General features: G+C 46.9%; 1 protein-coding gene across 6 annotated transcripts in view; it reads right to left on the minus strand.

Moving 5' to 3' along the window:
- LOC3290546 (serine-rich adhesin for platelets) overlaps window positions 1-19784 on the minus strand; it is a 158076-nt gene that overhangs the window by 125454 nt on the left and 12838 nt on the right. For all 6 annotated transcript variants that reach the window (XM_061647792.1, XM_061647790.1, XM_061647793.1 and 3 more), the window contains one exon: window positions 17134-19606. The gene's annotated coding sequence lies outside the window, so the exon portion shown is untranslated. The remainder of the gene's footprint in view (window positions 1-17133; window positions 19607-19784) is intronic.

Consider the following 19784-nt stretch of genomic DNA (forward strand, 5'->3'; position numbering starts at 1 on the left):
ACTTTTGCGTTTCCCGTTCTGTCGGTGTATCTTGGGGCTTGGGGTTTTGTTTTTTTTTTTCTTAACGCACCATGAGTGCGAATTAAAAAAGGCGAGTGCACAGTACACTGGTACACACTCCAGGCACAAAATCACACCGCCACTGTGTCACCGGAGCGAAGCTGAGAAGAAAGAAAAAATACATCAGCATTTACTCGAAGTTTGCGCTAAGTTTCTATGCGCTCACGCAGCATGGCTGAACCAGGGGGAGGTGTAGCGGAGCAAATGGTGTGGCGAAAACATCCAACATCTAATTAAAATTCGTCTTTAAATCACACACACACACACGCTCACACACATATACTTGCCGACAGACGATAGCCGAAATACGCAAAGGTGAGCTATTCGGGCAAATTAGTAAAACAAGAAGCGAGTGCGCGCTTGTGTTGCGACTTTTCCGACCCTTGCGGTACGACACCGCCCGCTCTACCATTGCTGTTCAGCCCGTCTGCTTTAAGTGGCGAATGTGGGGAATGTGTGTACTATGCACGAAATGCTCCGGCGTTTGCAGAGTGCAGCGGTGTGCATTCGGTGCACACAAAGGTGACTTCGGTGCGACATCGTTTATTTTGCTCGGTTTGTCGTCTTCTGCGTTTCGACGCTCCCGTGCGCGCTTGTTAGGCGTAAATAGAGTGTCTGGCAAGAGTGTGTGAGTGTGTGTGTGTTGTGGATGCGTGCAGAGGAGTTTTACATTACGCTCGTGCAGGGTAGAATGCGGAAGAGATGCAACCGACCGACTGGGGCGAGTGCGCGACAGTGATGAATCTGTTGATCGGTGTGGGGTTTACGAGTCAGACAGAGCGATGAACAATGTTTCCATCGCCCGTGTGCCCGCAGGTGAACATGTGTAAAATTGTACGTACCATTAATTAAGACCAGTGCAAGCGATTATTAATTGCAGCAAAAGGAAGTGCTTTTTGTTATTCGACTGTCTGTGGATCTGGTTTAAATTGGAGCAGTTAAAATGGCGAATAACGTACAAAAGTACACAGCATAAACAATCAACACGGAACACAACCTGGTTCTGGATGATGATTTTGTCTGGATGATCCAAAGTTGCTTGCAAAACATACGCAGCGCCTTTTTCCACGTACACGCCGAGAACACTTGCCCTATGGATTAACGTTTAAGCCCTTTTGACATTAAACATCACGCGTGTACGCTCGGCAGAGCATTGGTGCTGCTCTTTCGGCCTAAAACATTCGTGTTATCTCTTCAAAACATTCTGTTAAATTATTCCGTTTGAAGCTACGGGGTTGGAAAGTTCCATTTGCGTTCGCCTCAGGAATGATCCATTTGCTGCCGGCAATTGTTTTCCATTTTCCAAATTCCATTCCAATGCATTGTAATTCTCTCGAAAGCAACACGCATGTGGAGCGCGCAGACACACACAAAATTCTAATTCGTGTTTTTAAATCCATTTGTACTTTTGCAATTTTGCTGTTATCTTTTACACACACACACCACATTCGCAGCTAATCCTCAACAGCAAATGTTGCAATGGAAAGTTATCTTGAGCTACAAGCGCTTCCAGCCCAGCGAAGGCTTAAAAATGTCTTAGCGAAAAGGAAAAGTCTAACACCCGCCGTGCCTGGCAAAGTTCAGCGTAAATTAAACCATTTTTAAGAACACACAGTAGAGGGTGCTTGCTATTTGGCAGCGAATTGAGCGTTTGATACACAAAAACACACGACGTAATGAAACAAAAAACTCTCAGATCTACCATCATAATATTCATTTCAGTTAGCATATGCGGGGGTTCCTACCAATCACCTTCGAAAATGCTATCAATCTTAAATTAAGCAATCATTTATCATAAATTCTTTCGTGCAAATACACCAGGCACAGCTGGGAATCGGTCTCATTTTCACCCATTCATTTAAACAATCCCACTCACCGAATGCCAACAAAACCCAAAACCGTGGCCGGCCGAGAGCGTAGGTTTGAAATGTTGCCAATCGTGCTAACACCGCACCGTTTGATTAAATGAAGCCGTTATCTGTCCGGTGCAGCACATTGTTTTGTCCTTCTTTTTTTTGTTGCTGTGCCACCACAATGCCAACCAGTCGCTCAATGAAAGCACAAACACTCGGATCGTCGGATCTACCCGTCGTCGCTGGACTTTCGCCAGCTCATTTCACCTCCCGCAAGCGGTTGTGTGTTTGTTGCTGCTCGGTGTTTGTGTAGTCGCTATTGCTGGTTGTTGAGAAATTTAATTTAATTATCTCCCCCATCAACACCACGCTTGCCGGTGGGCATTCGGTGCGCCCACTCGCCCACTAAAACCCACCACGGTACCCAGAAGCACCTGTCAGTTCATCAGGTGCGTCCTTAACAACAAGATTTTGCACAACCGACAGTGCTCGGGCCTCGCACCGAGAAACGTCTTACCCAGACAGCACGCAGGTGAGCGGCATTTTACCAAATTGATAACCGTAACTCCTCCCCTTCTTGTTGCACACCCCCTCCCCCCACACAAACGCTGGCCGGTTTGCCGAGCAGCACGAGCCCGAGAGGAAGAGCGAACCAAAAGCCTCGCCCCGTCGTATTTGCACACCACTGTCCTGGGGTCGTTCTGCGAAAAGGCGCACAACACGGTGCCCAGGCTTTTGTTTGCCCAATGCTTGCTCGCCTCATTTGGTCCTTCGAACCGGAATCGCGGGCTGGTGTGACGCTCCGTTTCCAACCGACCGCGTGTCGGTGTTCGCTTCAAGTGCTATTTAACCTTTGCGTAGCTCATCTTCCTGGCACGGCCGGCACATGGTGGCGGCGCTTTTGCTCGGGAACAGTTCTAATAGCATCGGCTACAGAGCAAGCCGCCCTAGACTGCGACTTATCTTACGAGCGTAAAGCGACAAACGTTCTACTTGGAAAGGAACAAAGAAACACACGAAACCAGCACCAACACGGGCAGGGCGGTAATTATAAGTAAGAGAAAATGCAAAGAGATCAACATAAACACATACACACGCACACGAGCTCATGTTGTAGTGTAAATATCTGCTGGCAATGAGATGTTTCTTTTCCATGTGCATTGTGTGGGTGTTGTTGTGCATGAATGAAGTGTTACATAAGAGCTTTCTTTTGCACCTATCAACAACGCTGGATGAAAAACAATGCACAGAATGAACATGGTTTTTTAAAAAGGTGTAAAGCAGATATTAATTTAAGTATAAAAAGCATGAAAATACGACACTGTAGGGAAAAGCAACTTCAGCTAAAGATAATGAATAGCTCAATCGTTCAAAATGTTTGAACCGTGAAACGAAAATTGACAATCTCGATGCCAACACTTTAACTCAAATTAAATACCATCTAATCGAATGATCAAACGAGATCCCAATCAACAAGAAGCTCATCCATTCCAGGCCTGTCCTGAAGTTGTCAAGGGTTTTGAAACGCGCAAAACTTTCACCCTCTGCAGCGCCAAACACGAGCGAGAGCGTATGAGAGAGAGAGAGAGAGAGAGAGAGAGAGAGAGAGAGATATATATATATCCCTGATCAGCTAGTCCGTGCTCATTATCCTTTGATCTCGCACGCGGGATGTCTAGCGATGGATTGTTAGCAGCAACTCTTCGTCAGTAACCACCGCACAAAACCCGCTCAAGCCCAATCCTCCAGTGCTCAGCCTCCGATTTATGAAAAATTCTAAACAAGTTTGAAAATTTAAAAAAAAAACGACAAAATACCAACAGGCACCAAAATTATGTTAGCTAGCCACTTCACTGTTGCCGACGACAGGGCCCCGCACTTAAAAACTTTTAATTGGTAAGCTGATGGACCAAGTGAACTAACCAGATAGAAGCAGAACAAAGAGCGTGAGTAAAAAAAAAAGAGTGAACAACTTTGCACCGGAACAGCGGTCCAAAGTGGAAACGGAAGCGGGAAAGGATGAGGCTGAGTTGGCGGAAAAGGGGCAGAAGTTTTTCACTGGCTTGTCAGCAGTCGGCGCGCCACTGATTGGCATCCAGGCGTGCCGGCGCGAGCCGGTCGAATGTAGAGGATTTGGTTTGGGTGCCCGGTGACGGTGGAGGCAATGTCTGAAGACTTTGTTCTACAAAGTAATTAACAGCGAACACGCTTTTGTCCACACACCCTCTAATCAAATGCTTCAGCATCTTCTAAGCGATGCCGGAGTAAGGTATGGGTGGAAAATCGAGGATAAATCAGGGATATAATAAAATGGATCAGTTTTTTTTTACTTCCTCTTTTTCCTCCCTTTTCTATACATTCTTTTCCACTCAACCCCACTGGTCATAGCATTCCGGCCAGGAATACCGAAGGACCATAAAATCCCAGCCGCGGGTTTTGCGCTTAACGGTATCGGCGTGGTGCTGTCGTAAAACTGTACGCTCGCTGGACGAAGCGCGGCTATCATCTGCAGCCTCCAGCGGGGCGATACCGAGACAAATAGCATTTAATCGACCCCAATCAATTTAGCGACCTCGCTGCCAAATGAAGCGACACTGTTTTCTGGCCACAAGCAGGCCCCCCCCCCCCCCCCCGGTTACGCCCCACTTCCCCGGTACCATTATGATCGGTTCTCGGTGATGTGTATTTTCTCTGCCGTAACGGGCCCCGTTTCTATTTGCACGCGCGGGTCCGCTCGAACATAAGATTAGGAGCAGATTAGTGCTACCGGAGGAAAGTGCTACTCCGCACGCAAACACGTGTCACGAGCACAAATACACCGAGTGTGTGTGTGTGTGAGAGAGCAAGCGCGGAAAGCAGAGACAAAGAAAAGGAAATTTGAAAAAAAGTGAATTATTTTCTGCCCCGATGAGACCGAAGGAGATGGAACTGAGTTAGCGCAAATCAAGCGAAATTGAACTGACTGCCAATTCGATCGAGTTCCAAGGGGGGGCAAACAAAGGGAAGCAAAAGGAAAAATCTGAACCATCGGGCAACACACGCCAAGACAGCCGCTGGTACGTGACTATGAATAAATAAGTAGTGGTGCTGAATCGACCAGACAAAAAATAACACCAACCTATGACTTCCCATCCATCACGCTACGAGAATCGACGACGTTCGGCTTCAGACAGCTTCCGGCAAAGCGCGCAGTTGCGTGGCCCAAAAACCTTTTGTTAAAGCCGCACTGCCGCTGTACGATGAATTGGCGATTTTTTCTTGCTCTGCAGCAGCCAGATTGAGTGAGCGAGCGGTGCGAAATAAATCATGCTCACCGGCGACCTGGTTTGATTGCGAAGGTTCGGCGTCATGTACGTCTCCAGCTTCAAGCCGGAAGAACCATCCGGATGCTTACATTGAGGGGCCCAAAAACCCAATCGCAGCGACATTGGCACTGACATCGGACACTGGCGGGCTGGTGAGCGTTAAAATGGCGAAAATCATCCGTTGGTTGGCGCTGTGAGCTGTGAGGAAACGGGCCTCGTGTAGCGAGGGAAAGAGCCAACGTGTAGAAAATTCCGAACGTCGCCACAAACGAACTGCTTGTTACGCCGAACACGGATTTTTCTTCAATTGTATGTGTGTGTGTATGTGTGAAAGAGAGAAAAAGAGAGAGAGCATCGAAAAAGAAAAAGCAATTTATTCGATATTCATTATCGTTTCTATTCAAGAGTAAAATTGAAGAATCACCTTCACTTTCCTGCTGGATTTCGATTTTCTATATATTTTGCTTTTCCCTACAGTTCTTGGACCGTCTCCCTTCTCCAGGTGTGCCAGGTGGTATAGAGTGTGTAGGAGTGTTCACCTTCGCGTCGTACACTGCTTTTTTCACCTCCTCCCGTTGCACATTGTCAATCCATTTGGTAAAGCTATGGAAACCTATCAGCCAAAAAAAAAAGTGGGTCGGAAGTGGAGGGAGAAAAATCGAATGAATCCGAATGTGTATGTCCACCGGGAGCGACCGAAAGGGCACCTGGACGAAGGGCATGTGTGAGCCTGCAAGTGGGCTGCGAGAGTGTTAGTTTTGGCCATTCGAAGGAAACTCTTAAATTTTCCCTTTACTATTAGAGCAAGCAAGAAAAGGAGAGGAAAATCCTAGAACCCTGACAAGAACGTTCCTTCCAGCATTCGATGGAAAGGGAGAAACCCGACCCACCCTCCCAGCGCTGGTAACAGGTGAGCACGATGACGATGATTGAAGGCAACCAGAAACGTACAAATGAAGAACCTTTTCTGGGGCACGGTCCGAAATTCCGTTTTGCCGATTGCTTTTGTCTGCCCCGTCATCCTGTGTCGACCGGCATTGGGCGAAACCGAACGACAGCCCCAATGGCAACATGGAATCGAATCCCTAAACCCAACACGCCTCACCTCTCCCCTCCCAACCACCGTTCACAGCACTTGAGTGGCGAAGGATTTCTCCAAGACTCGAAACCGATCAACGACGACGACGCTGCTGGGGATTTGGCCCGAAACGGCGAAAAACAATGTGCCAAAATGGAAACGCCTCGATTGCTTTCTCCACCCGACGTCTCCAAACCTTGCTTCGGGCCGTGAAGAAGAAGGTGGGGCACGACCATTTCCCGGTTACCATTGTCGATTCGCTGAATTTTCAATTTATTCGATTCCTTTCACCCCCGCCCATCGTTTCCGGGGACGCGCGGAATAAACTATTCCGGGAGAGGGCCAGATGAGCTTGACAATTCTGGCGCCCCAAGGTGAGTGGAGCGAAGGTGATGCTGGTGAGAGCGCGACCAGCCGGGTAAGGTGTTGATCGCCCCAAGCGTTCTTTGATTCTTGATCCCGAATAAAAGCTTCTTTCAAGATGTTGTTGTAGATTTTACACTTTTCATTTTTCCTGACACGTTCCACGTTGTATGTGTTGAATGTTTATTATTTCCCACTACTCTTATTTTTGAACACCTTCTTCCCATTGTGACCTAATATTCAATCACAACAACAAGAGGACACGATTTGGATGAAACTTAAGACGTTCTATGCCGTCAAATCAAACCGTCTCATTCAAGCCATTGCCTACTGAACCGAACGAGTATCTAAATCCTCACTTACTTATCCTTCTAGATGTTTGTTACAGAAAACAAGTTGCCTCAAGACCTTGATATAGCACCGAAATATGATACTATTGCCAACAAGGACCTCGCGACTCACCCGCGCCGTGCACTGTGTGAGGGAAACCTTTGGACCGGTGCCCAAATTGGTACGTTGAACTGAACCGTGCCGAGTGTTTGTTTTGGGATGGTTTCAATGTTTTCTCACAATACGAACAGAGCGTTGTGTCATATTTGTTGATGGACCGCGCGCGCGCGCATAGAGAAGCCACGCTGTTGAACATTGCCATACATCCAGCGCCTCCGCCGTGGACAAACATTATGAGATGATTTATGATTGAAACAACAAAAGACAGGAATGGTTTTCGGCTTGAGACAAATTTAAGACACCTTTTACCGCTTCAACTTTGTTTCGACGATTTTGCTAAACCCGAAATGTGTAAATGACCAGGCAGCTCCACGACCGCGCGTCTCCATAACCAGGCGTCTCCATGACCGGGCGTCTCCATGACCGGGCGTCTCCATGACCGGGCGTCTCCATTCTTGACCGATCAAGCTGTCGGATCGGCCACCATGCCCAAGGCAGTTAACTATTAACGAGTTTTAAAAATACTTCCAACTGCCCTTGATAGTTTCCCTGTTGTGTCGCGATGGAAACAAACGACCCATTTGTTCTAAAACAACAACAAAAACGACACATTCCTCGCTACAGCGGCACACAGGCCGCCATTCCCGTTCCATTAATTTTGCTAATGTTCTGAAGCAACCGTTTCCATTCCATCATCAACAAGCTTGGGCGGAGGCAACAAAAAAACCCACAACAACACAGCGCAGACGTAGATTAATACGATAAATTTGCGACGGACGAAATGGAGTCCAAAATAATTCCTAATCCCTGCTCACCTGCTGCCGTAATGGGGTTTGTTGCCGGTGCCGCCTTTCCGACACCGACAACACACGGTGCCAAAACGCCTATATCAACACTGTATCAAACGACCATCACCACCGTCTCAACCATCGCTGTCCCCCCCTTCTCAACCGTGCCCGTTCGCGCTTGTAATGTGATTTCGCTCAAATGACTCGTTCACTCGAACGCTTTTCTCGGTCGAGAACGAATCGGTGTGCGCGTTCGGGCACACCTGCCAGTGTCAGTCGGTGCTCGTTTTGGCGACGCTTTCACGCTATTGCAGCAGCGTGTGTCTTTCGGTCACCCGTGGATAGATGGATGGATAGGTCCACGCAGCGGCCCCCAAGTCCCCAGGCCAAAACGCCACTTCCAAACGCTTGCGAGCGGCCACGCCACGGATGCTTTCCTGCGATGAATCGGTCAGATTTTCCACGCTGATGAGGAAAACTACCGCATGGTTGCACCGAGCCGTTCGGCCCGGCGAACTCAAACCTGATGCGAGCGGCGCACCCAAGGTGAAAGCAAACCTGCCTCAGCGGGGAAAGGTTTTGTCTCGCGACGCTCCCAGCTCGCCGAGAGTAAGTCCCCTATCTCGAGACGACCAATCTCGCAAAATGTCGCACCCCGCTCCCCGCTTCATAAGCAGCCCACTGGTAGCTAGCGAGTGAGTGAAGCGCAAAACCGAGCAACCGAAGCAACCATCAAGCGCACTAAACGAACCTCGAGCAAAAAAAAAACACAAATGAAGAGTAAAATGAAGCACCCAGCGGCAGCGAAAGCAGATTCACCCGCAGCAGACGCAAGGCGTAATTTAATGATAAAAATTTAATTATGTTACATTTTAGTTGAATTCCACCCGACCGGTGGCATTTTCGTAGTTTCGTATTCGTCTTCCCACCCTCCCAACGTGTGCGCACTGTTGCGTTGGCTGGGCAGAGGAAGGGGAGGGCAGGGCAATTTCTTTCTTGCTTTGTTTCTGTTCCTTTGAGTAGCAAAAAGTTAAGTTCTTTGAACTTAGCATTTCAGTTGGCAGCGGAGACCTTTTCGCACTGCCGGCCGACGAACGGAGTAGAAAAGATGGCCCAGAGGAGGTCCAGCAGTCAAGCTGTCTTGGCTGAGCGTTGGACAGAGTGAACAGTGAACGCTGTTTGTCTTTATGTGTGTGTGTGTGTGTGCATAAGAAAGCCGATAAACATTTGCCCTGCAAAAAAGAAGTACCATCCACTTGTCAACCTGCGATACCTTGGTCATTTTCATTTCTTCATTTTCACAATCCCCAAAATGATGCTGCCGCTGGTGCTGCTGGTGCTGCTGCTGGAACGTGTTTTGTTGGCGGCTTCTATCACTTGTTTTCTCAACTCTCAACAACCTCCGGGGTGCAAGCGGGTGCAGCCAGGGACCCTGGGAAACGGGTCTTCCGACCTCAAGGGTGTCTGGAAGGTGGAAGGCAAATAACTTTGCCGCTTCGTCGGCAGACAGTGTGCAAGCAGGCAGGCAGGCAGGCCAGCGGCAGTTGAAAGGCCGGGCCGGGAAGCAAAAATAAAACAAAATCTTCTTAAGTGGACCTTTCGCTTTGTAATCGCCTGGCTTATGGGGCGCTACGGAAGGGGGAAAAACAGGACCGACGGTGGAATGAAAGTCAACTTTTCCACCAGTGCTTCGTTAACTTACCTTTGTTTCTTGTCTCTGTTTTTTCATCATTGGCTGCAACGAGGGTTTCTGTTATGCTGCCCGGGTTTTTGTATGCTTTTTGAAACGGTTTTCCTTCTTTGCCTTGCGTTGTTATCACTCCTGGAGAGGGTTTGTTTTGCTTTTAATTACTTCTTTTCAAGTTTTTTTCTGTGTACACATCTGCCCGCTTGCTTGTCTTGGTAGGTACTGCTTTTACATGAAATGTGCATTCAAGCTGACGAGCTTTAATAGTAATTTAAACACTTCCCAATAAACAAACAGTTAAGTATAAGAAAAACCAACATTTAAATGCAATATTTATAAAGTGATTTAGGTAAAGTGCTTGTTGATTCAGTAAAAACAACTATTGCATTAAAAATGCTAAAGTTTATTGCACAAGAAATCACCAGTAACCAAATCAATTGATCGCCATCGTTAACATTTCTTTCGATAAAATATTACAGGAGTTTATCGCTGTTGCACGAGTCTGCCACGCTTCGGTAGTCGATGGATGCCGTCGTAAAAACAACTGCAGTTTAGAAAGTAAAACACACCCGACTGATTACACTGCTTGCCAGTAACAGCCCCAACACTACGCTAGAAAAGCTGGCAAAAGGAAGAGAAAAACAACCCGATGCTAGGGACAATATTAGCTGAACACTTCATTTGTGCCGGACACATGTCCAAAAACGATGCACCATAAATGCAGTCGTAAAAAGTGTCGTAAAACTTTCGCCGAAAATCAAACTCCCTTTTCAAGAAGTGTGCACGTTTCGGCGTGCATGTGTGTGTGTGCGAAAAAGAGAGTGTATTAGATTGCATCACATGTGAAACCATCATATTGGCAGTATCCTTGGTGTTGAAAAAAAAACACCCCGAAACGGGAAACTTTAACAAACCCACAAAACTCTACCCAAGAAACAAGCGACCAATATCTTCGGAGTGCATCTCGGTCGATGAAAGTTTGTTCCGGTAGTTTACGAGACGCTTTGGCGATTGGAGCAACTAAAAGGCTAAGGGCACCGTCCGAGCGAAAGTTTTCGACCACTCCGAGCGCAAGCGGGCAAAGCGTCTCGGGTGGCATTTGTTTATGCTGTTTACGATCAAAGTGCCCCAGATGGAACGAACGGAGCGGCGGTGCGTCTTGAAATGTTGCTAGCTCCAAAGATATTCATTACTATCGTACGAATCGCTGAATGTGTGTGTGTGTGTGTGTGTGTGTGTGTGTGTGTGTGTGTGTGTGTGTGTGTGTGTGTGTGTGTGTGTGTGTGTGTGTGTGTGTGTGTGTGTGTGTGTGTGTGTGTGTGTGTGTGTGTGTGTGTGTGTGTGTGTGTGTGTGTGTGTGTATAGTAATAGTGTGCAAGTGCTTCAAACGAAGGACAAAGTACGGCGATGGAAGTACCACAAGGAAGGAGCACACCATCCTTACTTCCTTTTTAATTTCCACCTAACGAACATCGTTTCACTTCGCTTCCTGCCTTTGGCGTTAGTGGCATTGGCATTGGTCCTTTCGGGCTGCTTGGGCTGCTACCGTAAGCAAACGGATGTAAAAGTTTCCTTTCGAGTGCTGCTGCTGCTCCCTGTGCTGCCTGGGTGCACCCTCCGGAGCACTCCTTCACAAGCCACTAATTAGGAAATCTAACGTCTAAACATCCCATCCTTTGGACCATAGACACACACACACACACACACACACACACACACACACACACACACACACACACACACACACACACACACACACACACACACACACACACACACACACACACACACACACTTGACTACCTCTTGACAGTTGGCGAGCAGGGCCGGCTTTACGTCCAGCAAGGTGACACGTACTGGGAATACCCTTCCCAGAATGGTTATCAAACAACGCAGATACTAGCAATGGGATGGAGACAGTGGTAGCCTTTTGATCGACCACTCGTGTTGCGGCACACAAAGGACTGCGTCCCTACAGAGGGCAAAAGGTTTGCCAGATGACGGTGGAAGAAGTTGCAAAGAGAAAATGGTGAAACAGTTTGGCAAAGTTTCGTTCCACCGACGACGGGCAGGGGCTACCACGGGTTGAACGTTATCGAATGTGTTGCATAATAATTTAAACTTCAACAACTTCCCGCTCGAAGCGATTGTGTTTAAAATAGTTGAAAATGAAGGTACAGAGGTTAAAGTTGCCATTACACAATTGCAGCAACCATATGAAAATTCTACAAATTTACTACCGGGAAGGGTTTTCAACGCTTTGCACCAAAACCAGGAACACAAAACCATGTTTTAACATGAGCATAAGCTCTTTGATTTATGCTTCACTGCCATTACTTTCATTATGGCGCTCCATCGCACGAATCGAGCGCCTTTCGTACTAAGTTATCTTGCGCAAATATTTTCTCATTCAAAATGTATTTTTACGCTTCACCCGACACCGGGCACTATCGTCTTCAAACGTAGCAATCTGCACAAGCAGCAGCGACGCCATCAACCACCCACCTCGGCAGTTGCAGGCAGCTTGGTTCCTTTTCCCCGAACGTCAGTCACTTCACTCGAGCAGGATTATGTTTGCATACCCTTGCCGTTTCGTGGAAAACTCCATCAGCACACCGTTTCGTTTCGTTTCTCCCTTTCCTACTCTCTGTTTGCGTCAGTGCAGATTGCGCAAACGAACGCAATAGAAAAGGGTGAATCAAAAAAAAATCATTTCATTTCCAAAATAAGCAGATGAAGAAATTATCATAAGAAATTAAGAATAATTAACAGAAGAGCCCCTTTCTCGACGCCCGGGGCCCAAGTGGACCGCGTCGAGCAAGAGGCGATAAGAGGTCCTTTTTGCTGCACGATGCTGATGGGCCTGGATGACAGACGGGCTGGCCGGGAGTTTGTGCCCTCCTTACTGTTAACCCCTCTCGAACGAGCTGCATGAATCAGGCAACTTGTTGGTAGAAATATTCGGGCCACTTTTGGGGAGCACTGTTCACAACGCCACAGCCGTGTTAGTGGCCGGGAAGGCGTTTGTGAAAAGCCCCTTGACACTCGACACAACAGCAAATGTACACGAGCCACGGAGCGACATGATTGTTTGACTCGACACGCCCCACAACCAATATACATTCTGGGCCAACACACACACACACACACACAATGGCAGGGTAACAAGTGAAAACAAGAACCATTTTTGCCCACCTCATGCCATTGAAGAAGCAGGTGGCGTTGGATGCGTGTGGCCCCTCGGTTCCACCAAACGATGGCGGCAACAACAACAGACGCCCTTTCGCGAACGTTTTCCACTCAAATGTCGAATGTCGATGCCACTGGAGAGGCGTTGTATTTTTCGCGTAAAATAAAAGGGAACGGAGCAACAAAAAAAAAACAAGCACAAGAACAACCATGTTTCAAGTGGTTTTCCACTACACACGCTCCAAGCACAGCAGCAACAGTACACACACACACACACACACAACCGGTATTCCAAAGCACACGCGTTGCCGATGGTGGATAAATGGATTGGAGAAGTTTTCGACACCATTATTTTGCACCGTGCGCGCCTTTGATGTCTTCGATGCCTGGGCGCGTGGAAAAGAGGCCCAAAAGGCGGTCGAGGAATTCCACTGTGCTAGTGGGAACCCACATGTTCCATTACGTCGTTGTGCTGAATAACAATCACCCAAACGACGTTTTGTTCTTGCTCGTTCGTCGGCACACCACAGAACCCTTCTTCAAGGGGTTCGGCACTAGGGAAAAGGGCTGTGAGGCTCATGTTTGCCATGTTAGCAATGTGTGTGTGTGTGTGTGTGTGTGTGCCCGACTAGAATGGAGGAAGGGAAATTGATTCTACATCTTGCGAAAGTAGCTGTATTGCAGCACATCGACAATTGATTACAAATAATAATCTTGTAAACCTTGCTTCACGTTTTTACCACTTTAGCCCAAAAATTATCTTTTTTTTTTTCTTTTGGGAAGTTCAATTGATTCCATATTTCTTTAATATTTTCTGAAATTTATTATGTATTCAGAAACTTTCAATTGTATAAAGATATTAATTCCAATTACAGCATTACAAACAAGTCTGATAAACAAGAAGTGAAATCACAACGTAAATAGATCATAAATCAGCACATATTCGTATTAACCATCTTTTGCTCCTCTTATCGCATGAGCTCAGGCAGATAAAAACACACACACAGTCACACAGCTGTACCGAAACGAGCATCATCAAATGAGGTAATAAAAACACACCACAATTGCATCTTCAGTGACTCGTCATGCCGAGCCGCAAGACACAGTAAGACACTCCTCATCGTTATATCTAATACCCTACACCAATACCCAATTGCGACCACCACCTCTCAACAATCCCCCCGCCAGTACAGCCACCACCTACTCCCACCCCCTCCCCCTCATTGCGTCGCGATTGGTACCGAAACCGTGCAGTAACGAGAGTTAAAATTACCTCCATCATTCCTCTAAATTCCGAGAAAACACAATCGCCACCAGCAGTCGCAGCCGAATGGACATAAATTCGTCTCTTGAAGATGGCGTCTATTTTCGGCCGCGTTACCCCCTTTTTGGCGGACTGCAGTGGCCGCGAGGTGGGCAGGAGCAGCACTCGGAATGTGTGCGCCAACTCGCAATGAAACCGAATGGCGAATTATCTTCGCTATAATTTTAATTATTCTCGGCTGTACTCTCTGACGTTGCCCTCGGGCTAGCTCTCGTCTCGCTGGGCGGAAACACTTCGCTGTGGGAAAGTTGGCAAATAATACGGTTCCACCGAAACGTGGTGAGGGCCCTGGCGATGGGCACAAGAAAATCACACACATACAAACAAGATGTGTCGATATCTTGAAGACGGGTGACCCGATTTTTTACGACCCCGTTGGCAAACAATTCGACCAAAGACAAAAGGTTCGTCATCAATAAAACAAAAACCACCCTCGGAATGGCACGAAAAACAAAGCGACAAACTTTGGGCAACCTTGGTACATACATTGTCACGTCCACTGGCACGGTCTGGTGAACGATAAATTTTACACCATCAAATAGAGAGAGAGAGAGAGTGAGAGAGAGAGAGAGAGAGAGAGAGAAGGGGAGAAATGGTGCCGGTGTGGCATCATACGGCTGTAAGCTTTTGCATTATTATTTCGACACCGGTCACACATATTTTACACCTGCCTCCAAATGCTCCGAGCTACGACGCTGTGTCGCCCCATTCGCTGGACGCGGCGTGCCGGATTGCGACATAAAACGCGTTTCCATAACTTATTTTTGTTGCAGTTTTGTTTTCTTTTTTGTGTGTGTTTTTGTTTGCCTTCTGCTACATAAAATTGTCAATGATTTCGTTCCAACCTCACTTACGGGCCGGAGATACCATCACGAGGAGTTTAGTTTTGGTCGGTGTTTGTTCTTAGACGCGCGCATGAGGGTGTGTGTTGTTCTTGTTGGCTGTTTAGACGCGTAAAACCGTAAGACAACCGAAACATCTTTATTGGATGTAAAAGGGCAAGGTGGGCCGTAAATTTTGCCCAGCTAACATAAATTACGACCCCGTTTACATAAATATTGCGTATGTGTATGTTTTCACTGTGTGTGAGTGTGTGTATGTGTGACCCAGAGATCTGCTGCCGCGTACGTGAATTGTGCGTGTGCAATCTGGAGGAACATTGTGTCACGGAACGGCACCACGGGAATGTTTCCGAGTTTCTGAGCTTCCTCTGCCATCTTACGCACGATCTTACATGTATGATATATATGTGGTACAACAGCCTGCGCCCGCGACGGTTGCCAGCAGTGGTAGCAGTGAACATCTCTTTTACCTGCGAACCTGGGAGCAGATTTCCACGTAGTACATTATAGATACAGCTTTGCGTTATTTCGTTGCTTTCGTTGCCATGTTCGTTATCAAAGGCAATCATTCCGAACGAAACTTCCCTTAAAGGTATAAAGACGTCGCAGAAGATGACGTTTTGAGGTTGGTATGAATATTACTTTTACCGTCTTAAGTACATGATCTTGCAAAAACAATGCGAAAAAGATTGTCTTCGAGAACTGTAACACCCTTTGGACTTGTTTTCAAACTGGTGTACTAGTAACTACTCAGTCATTTGTGTCCAAAATTGTGTTGTAGTATCATTTAGCCGTTTGAGGCGATATTTGTCAGTCACGTTCGTTCTACATTCGAGTTCTTTTCTGTAGTGTGGTGTCCTGATGCAGATTGCTGGATAAAACGAATTGAAAAAGTTCCAAAAAATATATGACTAGACACACTTTACGACTTCTAACATGGCCAAACAGTTCTGGGATGTTTAGAAAGCCTAGAAAATGGTCGGAAAAATGCAAAACTGAAAAATGACTGCAAACGCAAACACTCCATACAAAACCATACAAAAAACTAGCCTGCAATTTTCAGTCTAGAGTATTCTAGCCTCAAAACTAGAATTAGATTCGAGTAGCTGCTCGAAAACACGGTGTTGTTTACATTTACCCCAAGGTGCATTAAAGAGATCACGTGGTGGAATCTAGAATCAAAGTGTATGTAGTCCAGGTGGTCTCATAGCTGGTTTTTTAAACCAAATTTGAATATCACTTCTTGACAGGATGGGTGAAAACTTTTGTTCGAACAAGCTTTCTGGAGGCTTGACAAATACTCAAAACACTCTTATTATTATTATTATTTATTAATCTTCAACGGGCCGTATGGCCTAATTAAGATGTAACAGTTAATTTAAAAAACTAAAATCTTCATTTTCAAATTCTCTTAAAATCTTCATTCATAAAAAGAAGCGATAAAAATCAGCCTTCTAAATTGATACACCTTGGGATAAGCCCACCTGTATATTATACCTACTTAGATAGCTGCTCGAAAACTACTATACAATGCATGCAACAACAGACAGGCAACAATGCAACAGCTGACAGGCTGAAATTTCAGCCTACGGACTTAAAACGGCAAGGACCCCATCATTGTATTTTATATCTATCTCTTGTTGAACCGAACGCGGTGGACAAGAATATACAAATAAATATACAAACAAACAAATGTGTATTCAAATTTATTGTAGAGGCCATATTAACTATATTTTCCATTTAGTAAACTAACTCACATCAGTGAAGTCTCTATCTAAAAGCAACATTAATACAAACGAACCAAAAATTGCACCGCACTCACAGCCATGCACTAACGATCAAATCACCCAACAGCGTAATGCCAGTAAGTTTGATAAACCTTTCTTAAATTGCTATACAAACATTGCACACAACAGCGCATAAAGTAAGAGCAACAGCGAGGGCAGCATGGAGCGAGTGAGAAAAATTTCATTAATAACCCACTTTCGTTCCCCGTTCCCAGTAGGGCGCAGGATCATCATAGCCTCGTTGTTGTGGTGCCCGCACAGAACACACACACCGCATCCACCCGTCCCATAAGGCATCGTTTTCCATGACCGACACTACATAAATTAATAAAAAGCAATCATCGCCTCGCGTATTGAAGCGTACGAGAAGGAGCGAGGAAAAAGAGAAAACTTCCCCCTTCACTTACCTTAACACACGCGCCGGACGGTTCCTCCTTCAGGACAGGCACGAACTCCGTAACACATCCACGTACGCGCACACACACGCACAAGCAGAGGCCCGTTGCCAGCTAAACACACACACACACACAGACACACACACACTCTCACAGGCAATCGGTTGGCACAATTGATCCGCGTTCCGTTTGGGCCGCTGCTGTGGATTTTCCAAATGCGCGTGAAATAACTTTTCCACATGCGCCTTCCCCGACTTTGCTTGGCCCTCGTGGTGCTTAAAGGGGATTCCCGTTGTTGCAAATTCTTTCAGCCCAACACCTTTTGCTTACACACAAACACATATTCAGGCATGCTCACTAACACACGGTCGCTTCAGCTCACCTTCGGCGTCCTTCTGCCTCACCACGAATCGCAATCGCACACGCACGCCACGCAGTCACAATCGTTCGCAAAGCTCATTTATCGCAATCGTTATCGCGTGCGGGGTGTTCCACTGCCACTGCCAGTCGTAGGCGGTGCGGAGGGTGGGAAGTTTTTGCTCGTGCGGTGCAATTACCAGAAAGCAACGGCACCATCAGCGCACCGGGCACGGTAAAACTCCCAACTTCGTACACACCGGTACGCACGCACTTTTGACATTCCTTCCACACTCACTCACACACACGCACCCTGCTCACAACCACGTTAAACAACAGAATCCTTTGCCGATTCACCGGTTGCTTCGATCACCGGTGCCAACGACCAGCGCCGTTCGGTGCTTAAGGAAGCCATTTTTCTTCAGTACCATCGCGTTGCCGGTCCTTCCGGTGGTGCTACAGTTCCACAATCACGCCAAACGAGCCGTACCATCATTATCACCGCTTGCCAGGATGCGTACCGGCATTAGCACTAGTAACACTCGTTGATTTTTACATAGTCACAACCCACCGGGCTTACCGCGCTGGCAAACGAAAATTAGGCTTTACCCACCTACCCATGCAAACTGTTGCATGGATTTGTGTGTTTTTGTTCCGCCGCACCGGAAATTAAACGGTTACAGCGCGTAAACCGGCCACCGACACTACTACGCATGTGGCCCTCTTGCGGTAAACCGACCTAACTACTATTCGTACCGAGTTGCACGCTAAATGACAGCCGCCTGTCAGTTGCCTTCGTTGAGCGTGGCCTCTTCGATTCGTTGCCCTTTTTGCACTCTACTGTTGTATCGCTCGTTGCAGTTCGGTGGATTATTGTTGGGTTTTTTTTTTTTTTTTGGCACACACGTTTCAAGCGGAATGCAGAGTGTTGGTGACTTCCTGCTGACTCCCTTCCTTCGCTGATTATCGTACCAATCACTCGCTCGTGGGTTAATATTACACGTATTAAGTTGAACTACAAAACAGTAACAGTGCGCGCCAGCGTTACGGTAACGCACCGCCCGGCACCGTGAAAGAGATGGATGAGCTGATGAGTTAAAAAGAACGAGACCAACTCGCTGCTCTGCCCCGCGCAAACGGGACAACGCGTTACTTGCTTACACTTACACTTTAAAGAGGACGGTTATTGGTTATCTGTTTTGTTTAGCTTGCTTGCTACACTGTACACCAATTGATTGTACAGCCTACACCGCTCGGGAAGTGTCTGACCGCGGGAAGACCACGAGCAGCGACCGAGGATTCGCCCCAGGGGCGCCGAGCACTACTGCTGCCTTTGGCCTGCCGGCCAACTGTTACTGGCTCACAACCGTACGAGGTTTCGCGATTTCGATCTACACTCCAGCCCGTCCAGTTTTCGGCAGGGGGGCTTTTGGGTTTAATTTTTGTACACACACACACACACGTGAATGTCCTTGACAAAATAGACGCCAAGCGCTACCACAGTTTTACTATACACAACACAGGGTTTTTTTTTTCTTTTGTTTACACACGCTACGGCTTGTCCGTATGCATGTAGAGAGCGAGAGTGAGCGAGAGATGTATAATGCGTTGTATAAACAGGTGATAGAAAATATCTTATTATCGATAACATCCATTCGTACGCGCGTTACAGCGGTAGCACCAGCTCACTGCACGTACTACTAGCGACACTACTGCAACACTATCGGCGGACACTTCATCAACATCAACCGAAAACAATAGACAGAATTAACGCACAACCACAGATACACGGTACACGATAGTGAAAACATTAACATTAGAGTGTGCACAACCTTCGAAATTCACTTCACTGGGTAGAAGATTAGTTGAGCGATGTATTACACTACTAATACTATTGATGCTACTGCTAGTGCCTCATGCCACTTCCGCTTCACCGACGTACTACTACTGCCGTGCTGGCTGCACTATTGGTGGCACAGTTCGTTGCAACGCAACACTTCACTTCACACTGTGAATGCATCTGCTGTACACTGCTAACGGCCAAATCGTTACACACGAACGGTTACATTTTTGCAGTTTTTTTTGGAGCGATTTCACTGTACACTACACTACATGGCCGGGAAGGATGCTGAAAGAGAATATTAGAACATGGTTAAGCAGAGTTTATGAATTAGGCTAACACTGTCATCACAAACACTCGCCGTTATAGATTCTTGAGCTGTCCGTTTACATATTTTGGCGAGCAATTTAACTGTCCCTAACACTTATCACTATCACACAACACAGCGCTAAGAGCCCATGGATTG

The sequence above is a fragment of the Anopheles gambiae genome, chromosome 2, assembly GCF_943734735.2.
Source record: "Anopheles gambiae chromosome 2, idAnoGambNW_F1_1, whole genome shotgun sequence".
NCBI classification, from domain to species: domain Eukaryota; kingdom Metazoa; phylum Arthropoda; class Insecta; order Diptera; family Culicidae; genus Anopheles; species Anopheles gambiae.